Raw genomic sequence first — 12,751 nt, 5'->3', positions numbered from 1 at the left:
TATTGTTCTTTCTCTGGATTGTTTAGTTGCGGTAGCATGGAGGGATGAGGAGTTTTTGGTAATGCAAGATGTTTAGGCTGAGACTTTTTTAATGGTCCCTAATATTCTTATTAGGCTAATAATGATTTAACCAAGGTTTTGAATCTTGTCTTGGCAAAACTTACATTTCCTCAACCTTTTTTTTTTCATTTTATTTTTTAATGAACCCTATTTACACCTAATCATATTTTTGGATAAAATATGGAGTAACTAAGAGGCGAGGGGGCGGGGGGGCAGGTGAATTAGTTACCACAAAATAATTCATAGATCCCTTAGATGTCTTATATACCTATTTATTGCTGATACTTGGTAAACACTACAAGATTGCTGAAACTAGGTAGATTAACTAGTTACTGATCATCTAGCATTCATAATTACTAATATGTATGCATAGGTTAAATTAAAATGAACACAAGAGACACCAAATTTAACATGAAAACCCAATATGGGAAAAACCACCAACTAGCTACCAATTTTTCACTCTTTTGAAGTGAGCCTTGTTAGGAGCCAACCCTATTAAAGGTTACAATACACATTGTTAGGTGTGACCCTGTTAGAGGATTTTGGTCACCTTGTTAGGAGTGGTCTTACTAGAGGTCTTTAGAAAAATTCAACTGAACTGTCACCTTGTTAGAAGATTTACAAAATGGCTATTAAACCAACTCTGTTAAGAGATTTGAAATCACTGCTACAATGGTTAGAAAAAAACAATGAATTGACTTGAATAAGATGCAACTAAATTTGCTAATTACAGGTCTCTGTTCTATATCATTAGATCCTCTTTGATCAAATATGGCTTTGCTACTCCTCAATGATCTCTGATCATCCTTCAAATTCACTTCCATAATAATTAGTCCTCATATCACATCAATTCTACTTCCACACTTAGAATTCATAACTTGACCTCTTATTTATACCATTCAGATTATTAAGTTAGCTCATTCTCATTGTACATTTACCAATAATCCTACATCATTTGGCTACAAATATTACTTTAAAAAAATAAACGTTATTTCATAAAACAATGAAATCCTTCACTAGCCGACCTTGCTCTATAAATACTACTTCCAAAAATTTACTAAGTTAACCATCTTAACTCAGTTAACATTGCAACATCTACAAAATCCTTTGGCTACCGAGTTTACTTAGTAAGAACTAAATTCTTTCATTTTCTATGAGAGCTTGGTAAGAATTGTTTCTACAACATTTCCTTTGATGACCGAGTGAGCTCGGTAAGAGCTGTTTCTACCATATTTCCCTTTGATGACCGAGTGAGCTTGGTAAGAGTTATTTTTGACATATTTCCCTTTGATGACCAAGTGAACTTGGCTACAACTAAATTTCTTTGTTTAACCTTGAGAGCTCGGTAATAACTGTCTACTCGGTAGACACTATAAACCTTCTTTATTAACCTTCTAAGCTCGACAGACTCTATCCTTTACCTTGCTGACCAACTGAGCTTGGTAGAATTTGTCTTTTGCCTTGTTGACCATCTGAGCTCAGTAGACTCTGTCTAATGACTAATATGACATTTGTGTGACATCAAAGAAAACACATAATTGAACAATTGTATCCAACATCATGTTGAATAGAATTCAAGATTTTGTTCATACAGAGTGTAAATATGATGTTAATATTTTTCTTTCCTTGATTATATTTTCTATTCTGCCACATATAGTTGTAATGTCTTCAAAAAAAAAAAATTGAGCCAAAGGTTCAATAGATGACATTTAACACATTCATGTCTTAGCTATTGTAATGGGTTTAGAATTGTATAACAATGGAATTATAAGGACAAGAAATTTGGCTGCATTGTCATTCTTGGAGTTGAAGCATGTTGGATTGGTTTTTTTGGTAGTCTTTTTTTTTTTCCTCACAAAAATTTCCTCCCAAAAAATAGTCTCTAAGGTCATGGCCGGAATTGTCACAATTCAATGTGTCCTTTGTACATCCACTGTATGTGAATTTTGCATGCTCTTGACATTGGTTTTATTATGGTGATTACATTTTGTCATTACAACAAGTGATTCTATTTTTGCAATGTACACAAGCTAGTCTTAATTATTGCAAAGATTGTGAAAAGAAAAAACAACTACTTTGATGTGATTTTTTAATGATGTTTGATGTTTTTATTTAATGCAAAGGTCTATTTTCTTGCCATAAATTGCATAATCATTTGTATCTTTTTTATGAGAAGTTAGCACGAGAAATAATAATTGTATGTGGCCAAAGTGCTCCAATTATATTTTATAAGAGTCTATCGACTATCACTACAATAATTTAAAAAAATGTAATCGACATGAAATATAATTTAAAAATTCTTGAATAGAAGAATTTAGAATTGTTGAATTGTTGAATTGTTATTGATAAATATTTAGATTATTGTGTGTCCATTGAGAAGAGTATATTATGTTACCATGACCATGATCATGGTAGATCTAATGTTGGGAAGACAACTATGTCAATTTTTTGTATTATTCTTCAAAGGGTACTAGCTCAATGGAAGAGCACCTTCTTTATTAGTAGGAGGATGGTGGTTCAATTCCATCATGCCCTAATATGACTAAATTAATGATTAAATAAACTACCAAATAAACTACCAAATATATTACCAAATATATTACCAAATATACTACCATATATACCACCAAATATACTACCAAATAAATTACCATATATACTACCCAAAAAAATACCAAATATACTACCAAATCCACTACCAAATCAATTACCAAATCTATTACCAAATATACTACCAAATATATTACCAAATAAGCTACTAAATAATCTACCAAAAGTACCAAATAAACTACCATATAAACTACCAAGTAACAACAATAAATGACTAAATCAATGACCTAATCAAAGATTCAAATAGTTTAGTCATAAATTTGGTTGGGAGATAAATGTCCAGCAATAAACTACCATTGGTCACGTGATCAAAATTAGTTACAAGTCTACAATTTTTAGTAGTTTATTTAGTAATATATTGTTGTTTTTTTTACTAGTGCAAGGACAAAAATATTCAGAGTGCAAGACCAAGAAATGGAACCTGATAGAAAAAAATGTAAAAGCTATATTTGGCTGGGATTAAAATACATGTTGTAGATGTCACTATGGTGGTAAGTTTGGGCTCATCAGAGCAAACTGCATAAAACATCACACAAGGAAGAGAGACACTACAAAGAGATGTTTTGTATGTACAGATTTTGGACATCTTGCTAAGAACTATATGAACTGAGGAAGAGTTGAAGATGAAAATAAAGAAAAGGCTAAAAATATCAAAAGTCAGATGAGGCAACAATGGGTAAGGAAATATCCAAAGGATGCAAATCAAAGTAATGAAAGTGTTGACATTAAAGTCAATGAGTTGGGTGACTCAACCATTTCAACCTAGTTCTTTATGGAGATTACTGGAAATGTGATTCTAAGAAGACATCTCACATCAGTTCTAGTCAACAAGTAGAAGATCCATATCAACATTCAAGATGCACACAAATCACCAAGTACATATGATAGCTAAAGATCTTATCGAGCATGGTTAGGTTGCAAGACCTAACTAAGCTTTTAGGTGGATGGAGAGATCTAAGTTCATGTCGAGTTAAAGACTCTACCAAGTTGATGACTCTATTGAGTTCAAAGTTCTTATCGAGTTGAAGGTATCTTCCAAGAAATAAAAACTTAACCAAGTGGAGGACAACCTATCATTGAGTGAACAATTGTAGGATACATTAATGCCAACTTGAAGACTGAATTAGGTTAAAAGGAGAAATTGAAGGTCATTGTTTCACCTCAAATTTTCCAAAGTTAAGAGCTAAGAGAATTCTAGAACCCCAAGTGATTCAAATCTATTGTTGTTGAATTTTCCTTTCATGTTTGAGGCATTATTGAGAAAGAATGGCATCTTCTAGTAGAAAAATAAAGAAGGGTTCAGAGATGTTGGTTTAAGGAGTTGATTTCAAATCTCTGACATACAAACTAAGTTTGGTGATCATAGAGGAACTTGATCTTGTTGGAGCACAATCATAGATTCCTCCAAAGTTACTTTTAATTCATGATATTTGATCATTTTAGTAGTGTTCTATTCAAGAGATAGGAACCTTAGAGATGAACCAAACTTCTATGAATTGTGTATGGATGGGAGCTTGAAACCCAAGCACAAGCATTTGGAAACCAAAGGGTTAATGCATATCTTGCATATGTTGAGAGATTTCCAAGGGAAATGAATTAGACTCATCTTGAGTTGAGTATATGACATGCATTTGTGGTTAGATCACCCTATTCAAATTACAAAGAAGATGATATACATGATAATAGGGTTGCCAATGTTGAACAAGGCAAAGAATACAAAAACCCTAGGTTAGGTTGAACTAACTAAGAGAACTCTTTATGAGTGGAATGACAGAGGTATGAAACTCAATGGAGTTATAGACATGGAGATAAAGTTTGGTATCTATGTGACTGCTCATAAGATTTGTAGCTTGAGTCATTTGAATAGTGTTCCCTATAAAGCTATTGACCTAGCATACAAGGTGGTGAAGAATAACTTATCCTTTGACCTTTTCAAGCTAATGTTGAACCTATTCAGCAAGAACATGAAGAGTATTCGAGTCTCAAAGAACAATCCATGTAAGCTTGGTTTCTTGTTGACTTTTCTATTCTTTTATGTGAAAAAGTTCTTTCCTTTCAAAGGAACTATGGTGTGGAAGAAAGATACACAAGTGTTGTATTAGATTAATGAATTTATAGTAGAGATGGGTGAAAAGTTTGAAATTATAATAGATTCATACTTTGAAACTTTCAAGGAGAAAATTCAAAGTAGATATAGAATTCCTAAGAAATTAGTGGAAGACTATGATCAAGATATTTGTTTTTTGGTTGATTGTGATAAAGTCCATATCCATGCAGTCAAGCAAAGAGTGGCATGGGTTAAGCCCTTGGGATATGAAGTAAACACAGATGATATAGGGGAAACATTGAAACTCTCTTGAATGAGCATGTTGACCCCAAGGCACCTTATTTTGGCATGTATGAGGAAGCTAAGGCCAAAATCACTCTTGAAACTAAACTTCCCCAGGCAACAGAAAGATGAAGAAAGAAGGTGGAAAAGATACTTAAGATAATTGAAGGAAAAGGAGATGACCTTGATGAAGACGAAGGGGAGTAAGAGAATTCAAAGAAGAAGAACCTGAAGAAGAGGAACCTCCCAAGAAGAAAGGGAAGGTCATAATCAATAAACTTGCAAAGTCCTCCCCTACTATGTTCATCAGAAGAACAAAAAAATCAAGGAAGAAACTGAAACTAGGTGATGATGATGAAGAAGAGGAAGGAGAGAAAATAATATTCCAAAAAACTACCCCTACCTTTATAGAATTATTTAAAAGACTACAAGAAGGAGGAAATATGGAATATTTCAAATCTCTTAAGTATGACAATAGGAGTATGGAGGAGAAGAAATAGATAGAAGATGCTCTAGTGGAAAAAATGGCAAAGTGGAAATACTCTCCTGATGAACTGACCAAGAAAGTTTCTGACAATATTCTGAAGGTAGTTACACTGTATGGGAGAATGCACTTGATGTTGAAAAAGAGACTAGAGAATAGACTTTGAAGTAACTTATGCCTAATAAATTAGACAAGGAAGTAAATGAATCATTGAAGAAAAATGAGCAAAAGCTAACACCAAGATTCAATGCATTACTGATCCTATCAAAGGACATAGAATATGTTATGAAATCCAACACTACAGCATGGAAAAATAGCTATGGGATACACAAGCCTAGTGATTAGATTGTGCAAATTGATAATGGAGTAGAAAATGTAGAAAAAGAAAATGAAGATGTAGATGATGAGGAAGTAGAAAATATGGAAGGAGATGATGCTAAAGATGAATAGTATCAAGAAGCTATAGGAGGTGATCTTCCTAAAATCTAGAGTATTGAAGACTCAGATCCTAAGAAGATAGCAATAGAGGTAATGGTCTCTTTTCCTAACTCTTTGAGAAAAGCTTTAGTGCAATCTAGCTTAGGGAAGGATGCTACCTAGTTAGTTGAGGTAAACACTACTTCACCAAGAACTCAACTAACCACTAGAGCAATATTACTAAGTGCATTGATGAGTGAAGTTTCCATCACTTTATCTATTGATTAGTAAACCCAAATCACTCCAGCATCAAGCCTAATTAAGTCACAACAAGGTATTGAAAACACTATTACTGTTAGTGCTATTTCTTTCATATTTGTTACTATTCCTACCATTTCTACTATTATTTCTATTATTGTTACTACCATGGCAAGTGCAATGATAGTTGAAGTTAAGCCTAAACCAAGCACTAATGTATTGAGTAAAGTAAAGGAAATTATTGTTAGAAATAATAGTCTACCAAGATAACTGAGGGGTGGGGGGGGAGGTGAATCATTTATTCAATAATTAAAAAATTTATCCTCTTTAAACAAACTTAACCATTCAACCAAAGTAAACAAAAATAGAAAGATGCACATAAACAATTACACTAGATATGTTGACCAAGGAAACCCTTGATTAGAGGGAAAACCCCAGTGGGAATGATGCCCACAAGATGATGTACTAATATGAATATTCTTTGTTAGAGGATGGAACTTGTTAGGAGTCTATTACAACATTTAGTACAAAGAGTTCCTATTAGGAGACTTTGAATCCCTATTCGGAGATTCCAACCTTGTTAGGAGTTGTAGAAGGCAGCTGAACCCACTACCAAAACAACTTCATGATTAAATCAACAAACCCATTGTCCAATTGACCTGAGTACTATTCCTTTTAGAATAATAGATGTGAAACAAGCTTTTACTTCTTCCTCTATCTTGTATGTTGGAGTTCTTCTTCAGACCATGCAATCAAATGTGGAACTTTGTACTTAGTAACAATAACCCTTAAGGTCACTTTCACACATTGGTAAGTCACTCTACTCTTTTGTTCAATACTTTGCAAGTCTTATCCACTCTCTAAATGTTAAACATGGAAAACATCTTTCCTTTATACCATGCTCGATAATAAATCTTTGAGTAGGCTTCCCACTTAATTATAACATGTTAGTTAAGTGAATACCCATTTAATTAATGCAGTCAAATCATATTTATAAATAGACTTTCACGCGTGTGACTTTTTTACATGCACACTCTTTAACATTATCAATAGTTAACATACTATCTCTAGTTAAGTGCACAACTCTTCACTACATTTTTGATCAACTGTAGCAATCACACAATAGGAACTACTTTCCTAATACTCTATTTCCATATGGTTCTTTATAGATCAATCATATCTTCTATACACTATCAAATTAGGTTCTATGCACTTACCCTTGTAACAAATACATACTGTAGTATGTGTTGGAAATTGTGCATCATCAGATAAGTAATGTAAGTTTCTTAATACAAAAAACACAGTCTGCTACTCTGTCAATCTTTACAAACTTACTACTATGTTTTCATCAATGAAAAACATAGTCATCATATCAATGTTCTACAATGCTCCCCCATAGCATCAATATTCATGCTAACAACCTCTCCCTTTGGCATTGATGGCAACATAGATGAAAAAAATATAAGTTCCAAGAATATCAAATATATATCTTCTTCATCATCATGTTCTACTTTCTTCCCAATTGAACTACATAGAATGTTTTTCATGTCACTCTCTCCCCCATTGATATCAATGTCAAAGATAATACAAAAATGGTTCAATTTCTCGAAGATACAATAATTTATCAGCACAACCATAAGCTAGCCTATTTCTTTACAACTTTTGTATATAAATTCATAAACAACTTAAGTGTCTATAGACATTGTTGCATACTAATTACCAATTACCAAGAGTCCTTTTATGACTCTATTCATCACAAATACTCCCCCATTGAGGAAGCACCAACATTCAATCTAGTCTAACAATGGTGCTATGTATCTTGGATTGATGCACTTTTACATCTTCTATTTAGAAGTAGGTAGGATTATAACCCCAAGAATACCTCTTAGGTACTCAAATGTATCCTTTGGTAAGGCCTTTATGAAAATGTTTGCAATCTATTCCTTGGTGTTAATATACTCTAGTCTAATTTTCTTCTCTACAACTTTCTCTCTCAACACATGATACTTTATAGAGATGTGCTTAGTCTTAGAATGTAAAACAAGATTCTTAGACATGCTTACTGAACTTGTGTTATCATAGTAAATGATAATAGGTTCTTTGAATGTAATTTCAATATCCTTCATCATCTACTTCATCCATATGACTTGATTATAATTGTTTGCTACTGCAACATATTCTACCTTTGCAATACTCTATGAAGTGCAATCCTATTTCTTATTGAGCCAAGAAACTAGTCTTCTACCAAGAAAGAATGCTCCTCCACTGGTGCTTTTTCTATCATCCATATCTCTAGCCTAATTAGCATCAGTATAAGTGCAAAGAGTAAAATCATTACTTCTATCATACCAAATTCCATAATTAGATGTCCCTTTTAGATATCTAAATATCCTTTTTACTATTGTGTAGTGATATTCTTTAGGATCAGCCTTATATCTTGCCACTATTCGAACCACATTAGCTATATCTACTCTACTATGAGTTAGATACTATAATCTTCCAATCATAGATCTGTACTTCTTTTGTTCAATAGTATGTGTCTCATCCTTGCTTGCTAACTTGTGACTAGTTACCATAGGAGTTCCAACAAGTTTACAATTTTCTAGTCCAAATCTTTTCAGCAAATCTTTCAAATACTTAATCTAAGAAATAAAAATATCTTCTCTATTTTGAAAAATTTTCTATCCTAAGAAAAATTTCATTTCTCCTATCATACTATTCTCAAATTCATTCTTCATATCTTCTGAGAATTTTTTACTAGCTTTTTCATTTCCTCCAAAAATGATATCATCAACAAATAAAATGATTATCAACAAACCATTTTCTATTTCTTTCAAATACAAGTTGGTGTTTTTTTTTCCTTAGCAAATCCAAGCTTTCCTAAGTATTTATCTAACATTTCATAATAGGTTCTAGGTGCTTGCTTTAATCCATACAAGGCTTTTTTTAATCTACAAACCATATCCTTCTCTTTTTTCAAAGGAAAACCTTCTAGCTACTCAATATAAACTTCTTCTTCAAGTTCTCCATTCAAGAATATTGACTTAACATCCATCTGATATACCTTGAAATTTTTATTTGCTGCATATGCCAAGAACATTTTTACTACTTCCATTCTTACTACAAGTGCATATGTTTCCTCATAGTCTATTCCTTCTTGTTGAGAATAGCCTTTGCATACTGGTCTTTCTTTGTTTCTTATTACTTCTCCTTGTTCATTCATTTTGTTTTTGAATATCCATTTTGCACCAATCACATTTTTGTCCTTGGGTCTAGGAACTAATTCCCATGTGTCATTCTTTATTATCTGTTGAAGTTCTCCCTCCATTGCTTTCATCCAATGATCATCCTTGATTGCTTCATCTATGCTCTTTGGTTCTACATGAGATATTAGGCATAGTTCTTCATTAATTCTACTTCTTTTCATTACTCATTTTTCTTTACTTCCTATTATCTGATTTGTAGGATGATTTCTCATCACATTCTTATTTAGGGTAGGAGTAGCTACTTCAACTCTTATTTTAGATATTGTGCTCTATTCTTCTCTTACTTCTTTAGTTTGCACATTATTTTGCAAATCATTATTAGTCTTGAGAAATAATTAATTACATCTATTGGTCATCCCATAATAATTATCTTCATCAGAGTTATAATCCATCATCTTCTGTTTGGTACCAAACTTTTCATCTATTCTCATATTTGTGCACTCTACTATAGTTTTTGTTCTATAGTTGAAACATTTATAATCTTTACTTTTTAATGAATAGCCAAGAAAAATACCTTCATCGCTCCTTGGATCAAACTTACTGATATCATCATCTCTTTTGATGTAACATTTGCTTCCAAATATTCTAAAATATTTGACTGATGGTGAGTATCCAAACCATAACTCATAAGGTGTTTTCTCCACACCTTTTTTGATCTATACTCTATTAAGAGTGTATACTACTGTACTGTCTACTTCTCTCCAAAATAAATTTAGTACATCATTCTCAAATAACATAGCTCTTGCTACTTCAATAATTGATCTATTTCTTCTTTTAGTAATCACATTCTACTTAGGTGAATAAGGTGAAGATATTTGTCTTCTGATTCCATGCTCTTCATAGTAGATATTGAATTCTCTAGAACTAAATTCTTCTCCTCTATTAGATCTTAAGCTCTTGATTTTAACTCCAAATTTCTCTACTTTGTTCTTGAATATCCTAAATTTCTCAAATACATCTGATTTTTATTTAAGAAAATCTACCCACATCATTCTGGTAAAATCATCAGCAAAAATCATAAAATACCTCTCTTCATAGAATCCTCTTGTTCTTGCAGGACCACTCAAATCTATATGGACTAGTTCCAGATTTTGTGTAGTATCAAACTACTTATTGGGAAATGAAACTTTCTTCTACTTAGCCAAGATACATTCCTTACAAACAATGTTAGTGGGCCTAGTGATCTTAGGTAAATCTCTCACTACAAGTGTATTACTAGCTTCCAATTTATTATCAAAGTTTATGTGACAAAATCTTTTGTGCCATAACCAATTATTGTCAACTTTAGCTACTAAACATGTTATTTTAGTGGTGTTCAATTGAAATACATTACCTCTAATTTTTGTGATAGTACCAAGCAATTTTCCTTCCTTTTCCTTGATACATGTGTTATTACCAAATTGTAATTGGTAAGCCTTGTCCATAAGCTATCCAACACTTAACAAGTTATGTTTCAATCCATAAACAAAGTAAACATCAAAAGTATTTGTTTTACCATCAAGTGTGATAGATTCAATTCCTATAATGTGACAGGTTGCATTGTTCCCTACTCTAACAATCCCTCCATCATGACTTTTGAATTCGACAAATTTTCTCATATCACTAGTCATGTGACATGAACAACCACTATCAATGATCTAATCTTTTCTTCCAACTTGTGAAAACAACACACTTTATTCTCTAATCTCTTTGTCAAGATCATCTTCCTTTATAGCTATGAATCCCAATTTATCTTCACTTTTGCTTTGATTAGATTCTTCCTCTTCTCATTCTTCATTAGCATATAAGAAATTCCTAAGTCTTCTAGATTTGAATCTTCCCTTATACTTCCTTTCTCTTTTAGGAAACTTAGATGCATAATGACCATATTCTTTACATGTCCAACACTTAAAGATATTCTTACCATCTTTCTCTCTTTCCACAAGAAGAGCCACCCTTGCCTTGATCTTTTCCTCAACAAACTTGCTGCTGCTAGCAATATCTCCTTGTGCTTTTGTTTTCTTTGCTAGACCAAGTTTAACACTTAATGCACTAAATATTGTCTCAACTTGTGCTAATTCACCATATTGTTTTAGATCAAATTCTACAGCTTCCAATCTACCAAGCAATGTTTCTTTGGTGAAATTTTTAGTATAGGGTATCATTAGCTAAATCATTTGTGTTATTGTCTTGAAAAGTGGTGTCAGACTTTTTAAGATTTTCCATATTACTTCATCATTAGATTTCTTTCTACCATGAGATGTGATTCTTGCAACAATCTCAAATATTCTAGCAATATAGCTTATTTCAGATTCATCTTCCATCATTCTAGTATCTTGAAATGCAAAATGAAAATTTTGTAATCTCACTCTTTTTGCATGTGTATCACCCTCATAATTAGCTTCTAAAGTTTTCCAAATTTCATGAGATGTTTTGAGTTATTTTACTTGACTATACTTACTTTTAGGTAGAGCTAACAATATTGCTTCTCTTGCCATTATGTTGCACATAAATACTTCTCTCTGCTCCTCAGTACAACTTTCAAGATTGTCTTTTTCCATGATATTCTTAGATGCCTTGATTACAAGCCAATATCTTGGACCCATGAACAAAAGATGAGTCTTCATCTTATCCTTTCAGTTTTCATAATTGGTGCCATTAAATCTTAGACTTTCCTTTCTAAACATGTTCTCCATTGATCTCCCAAAGTTGTTAAAATTTTTCTTCAAGGACCTGAGGCTATGATACCAATTGTTAGAAACAATAGTCCACCAAGATAACTGGGGGGGGGGGGGGGGGTGGGTGGGGGGGTAGAATCAATTATTCAACAATTAAAAAATTTATCCTCTGTAAACAAGCTTAACCATTCAACCAAAGTAAACAACAACCATAAAGATGCACGTAAACAATTACACTAGATATGTTGACTAGGGAAACCCTTGATTAGAGGGCAAACCCTGGTGGGAATGATGCCCACAAGATGATGTACTAATATGAATATTCCTTGTTAGAGGATGGACCCTATTAGGTGTCTATTACAATATTTAGTACAAAGAGTCCCTGTTAGGAAATTCCAACCTTGTTAGGAGTTGTGGAAGGTAGCTAAACCCACTATCCAAATAGCTTTAGGATCAGATCAATGAACCCACTGTCCAATTGACCTTGGTACTATTCCTTTTAGAATAACAGATGTGAAACAAGATTTTAATTCTTCCTTTTTCCTATACATTTCACTTGTCCTTCAGACCATGCAATCAGATATGGAACTCTATACTCACTAACAATAACCCTTAAGGTCACTTACACACATTGGTAAGTCACTTTGCTTTGCTACTGAATAATTCACAA

The sequence above is a fragment of the Cupressus sempervirens genome, chromosome 9 (genome assembly GCF_028749045.1).
Source record: "Cupressus sempervirens isolate cs-2001-9-10 chromosome 9, ASM2874904v1, whole genome shotgun sequence".
Lineage (NCBI taxonomy): Eukaryota > Viridiplantae > Streptophyta > Pinopsida > Cupressales > Cupressaceae > Cupressus > Cupressus sempervirens.
The sequence above is the reverse complement of the archived record's forward strand: the minus strand, read 5'-3'. Positions refer to the sequence as shown.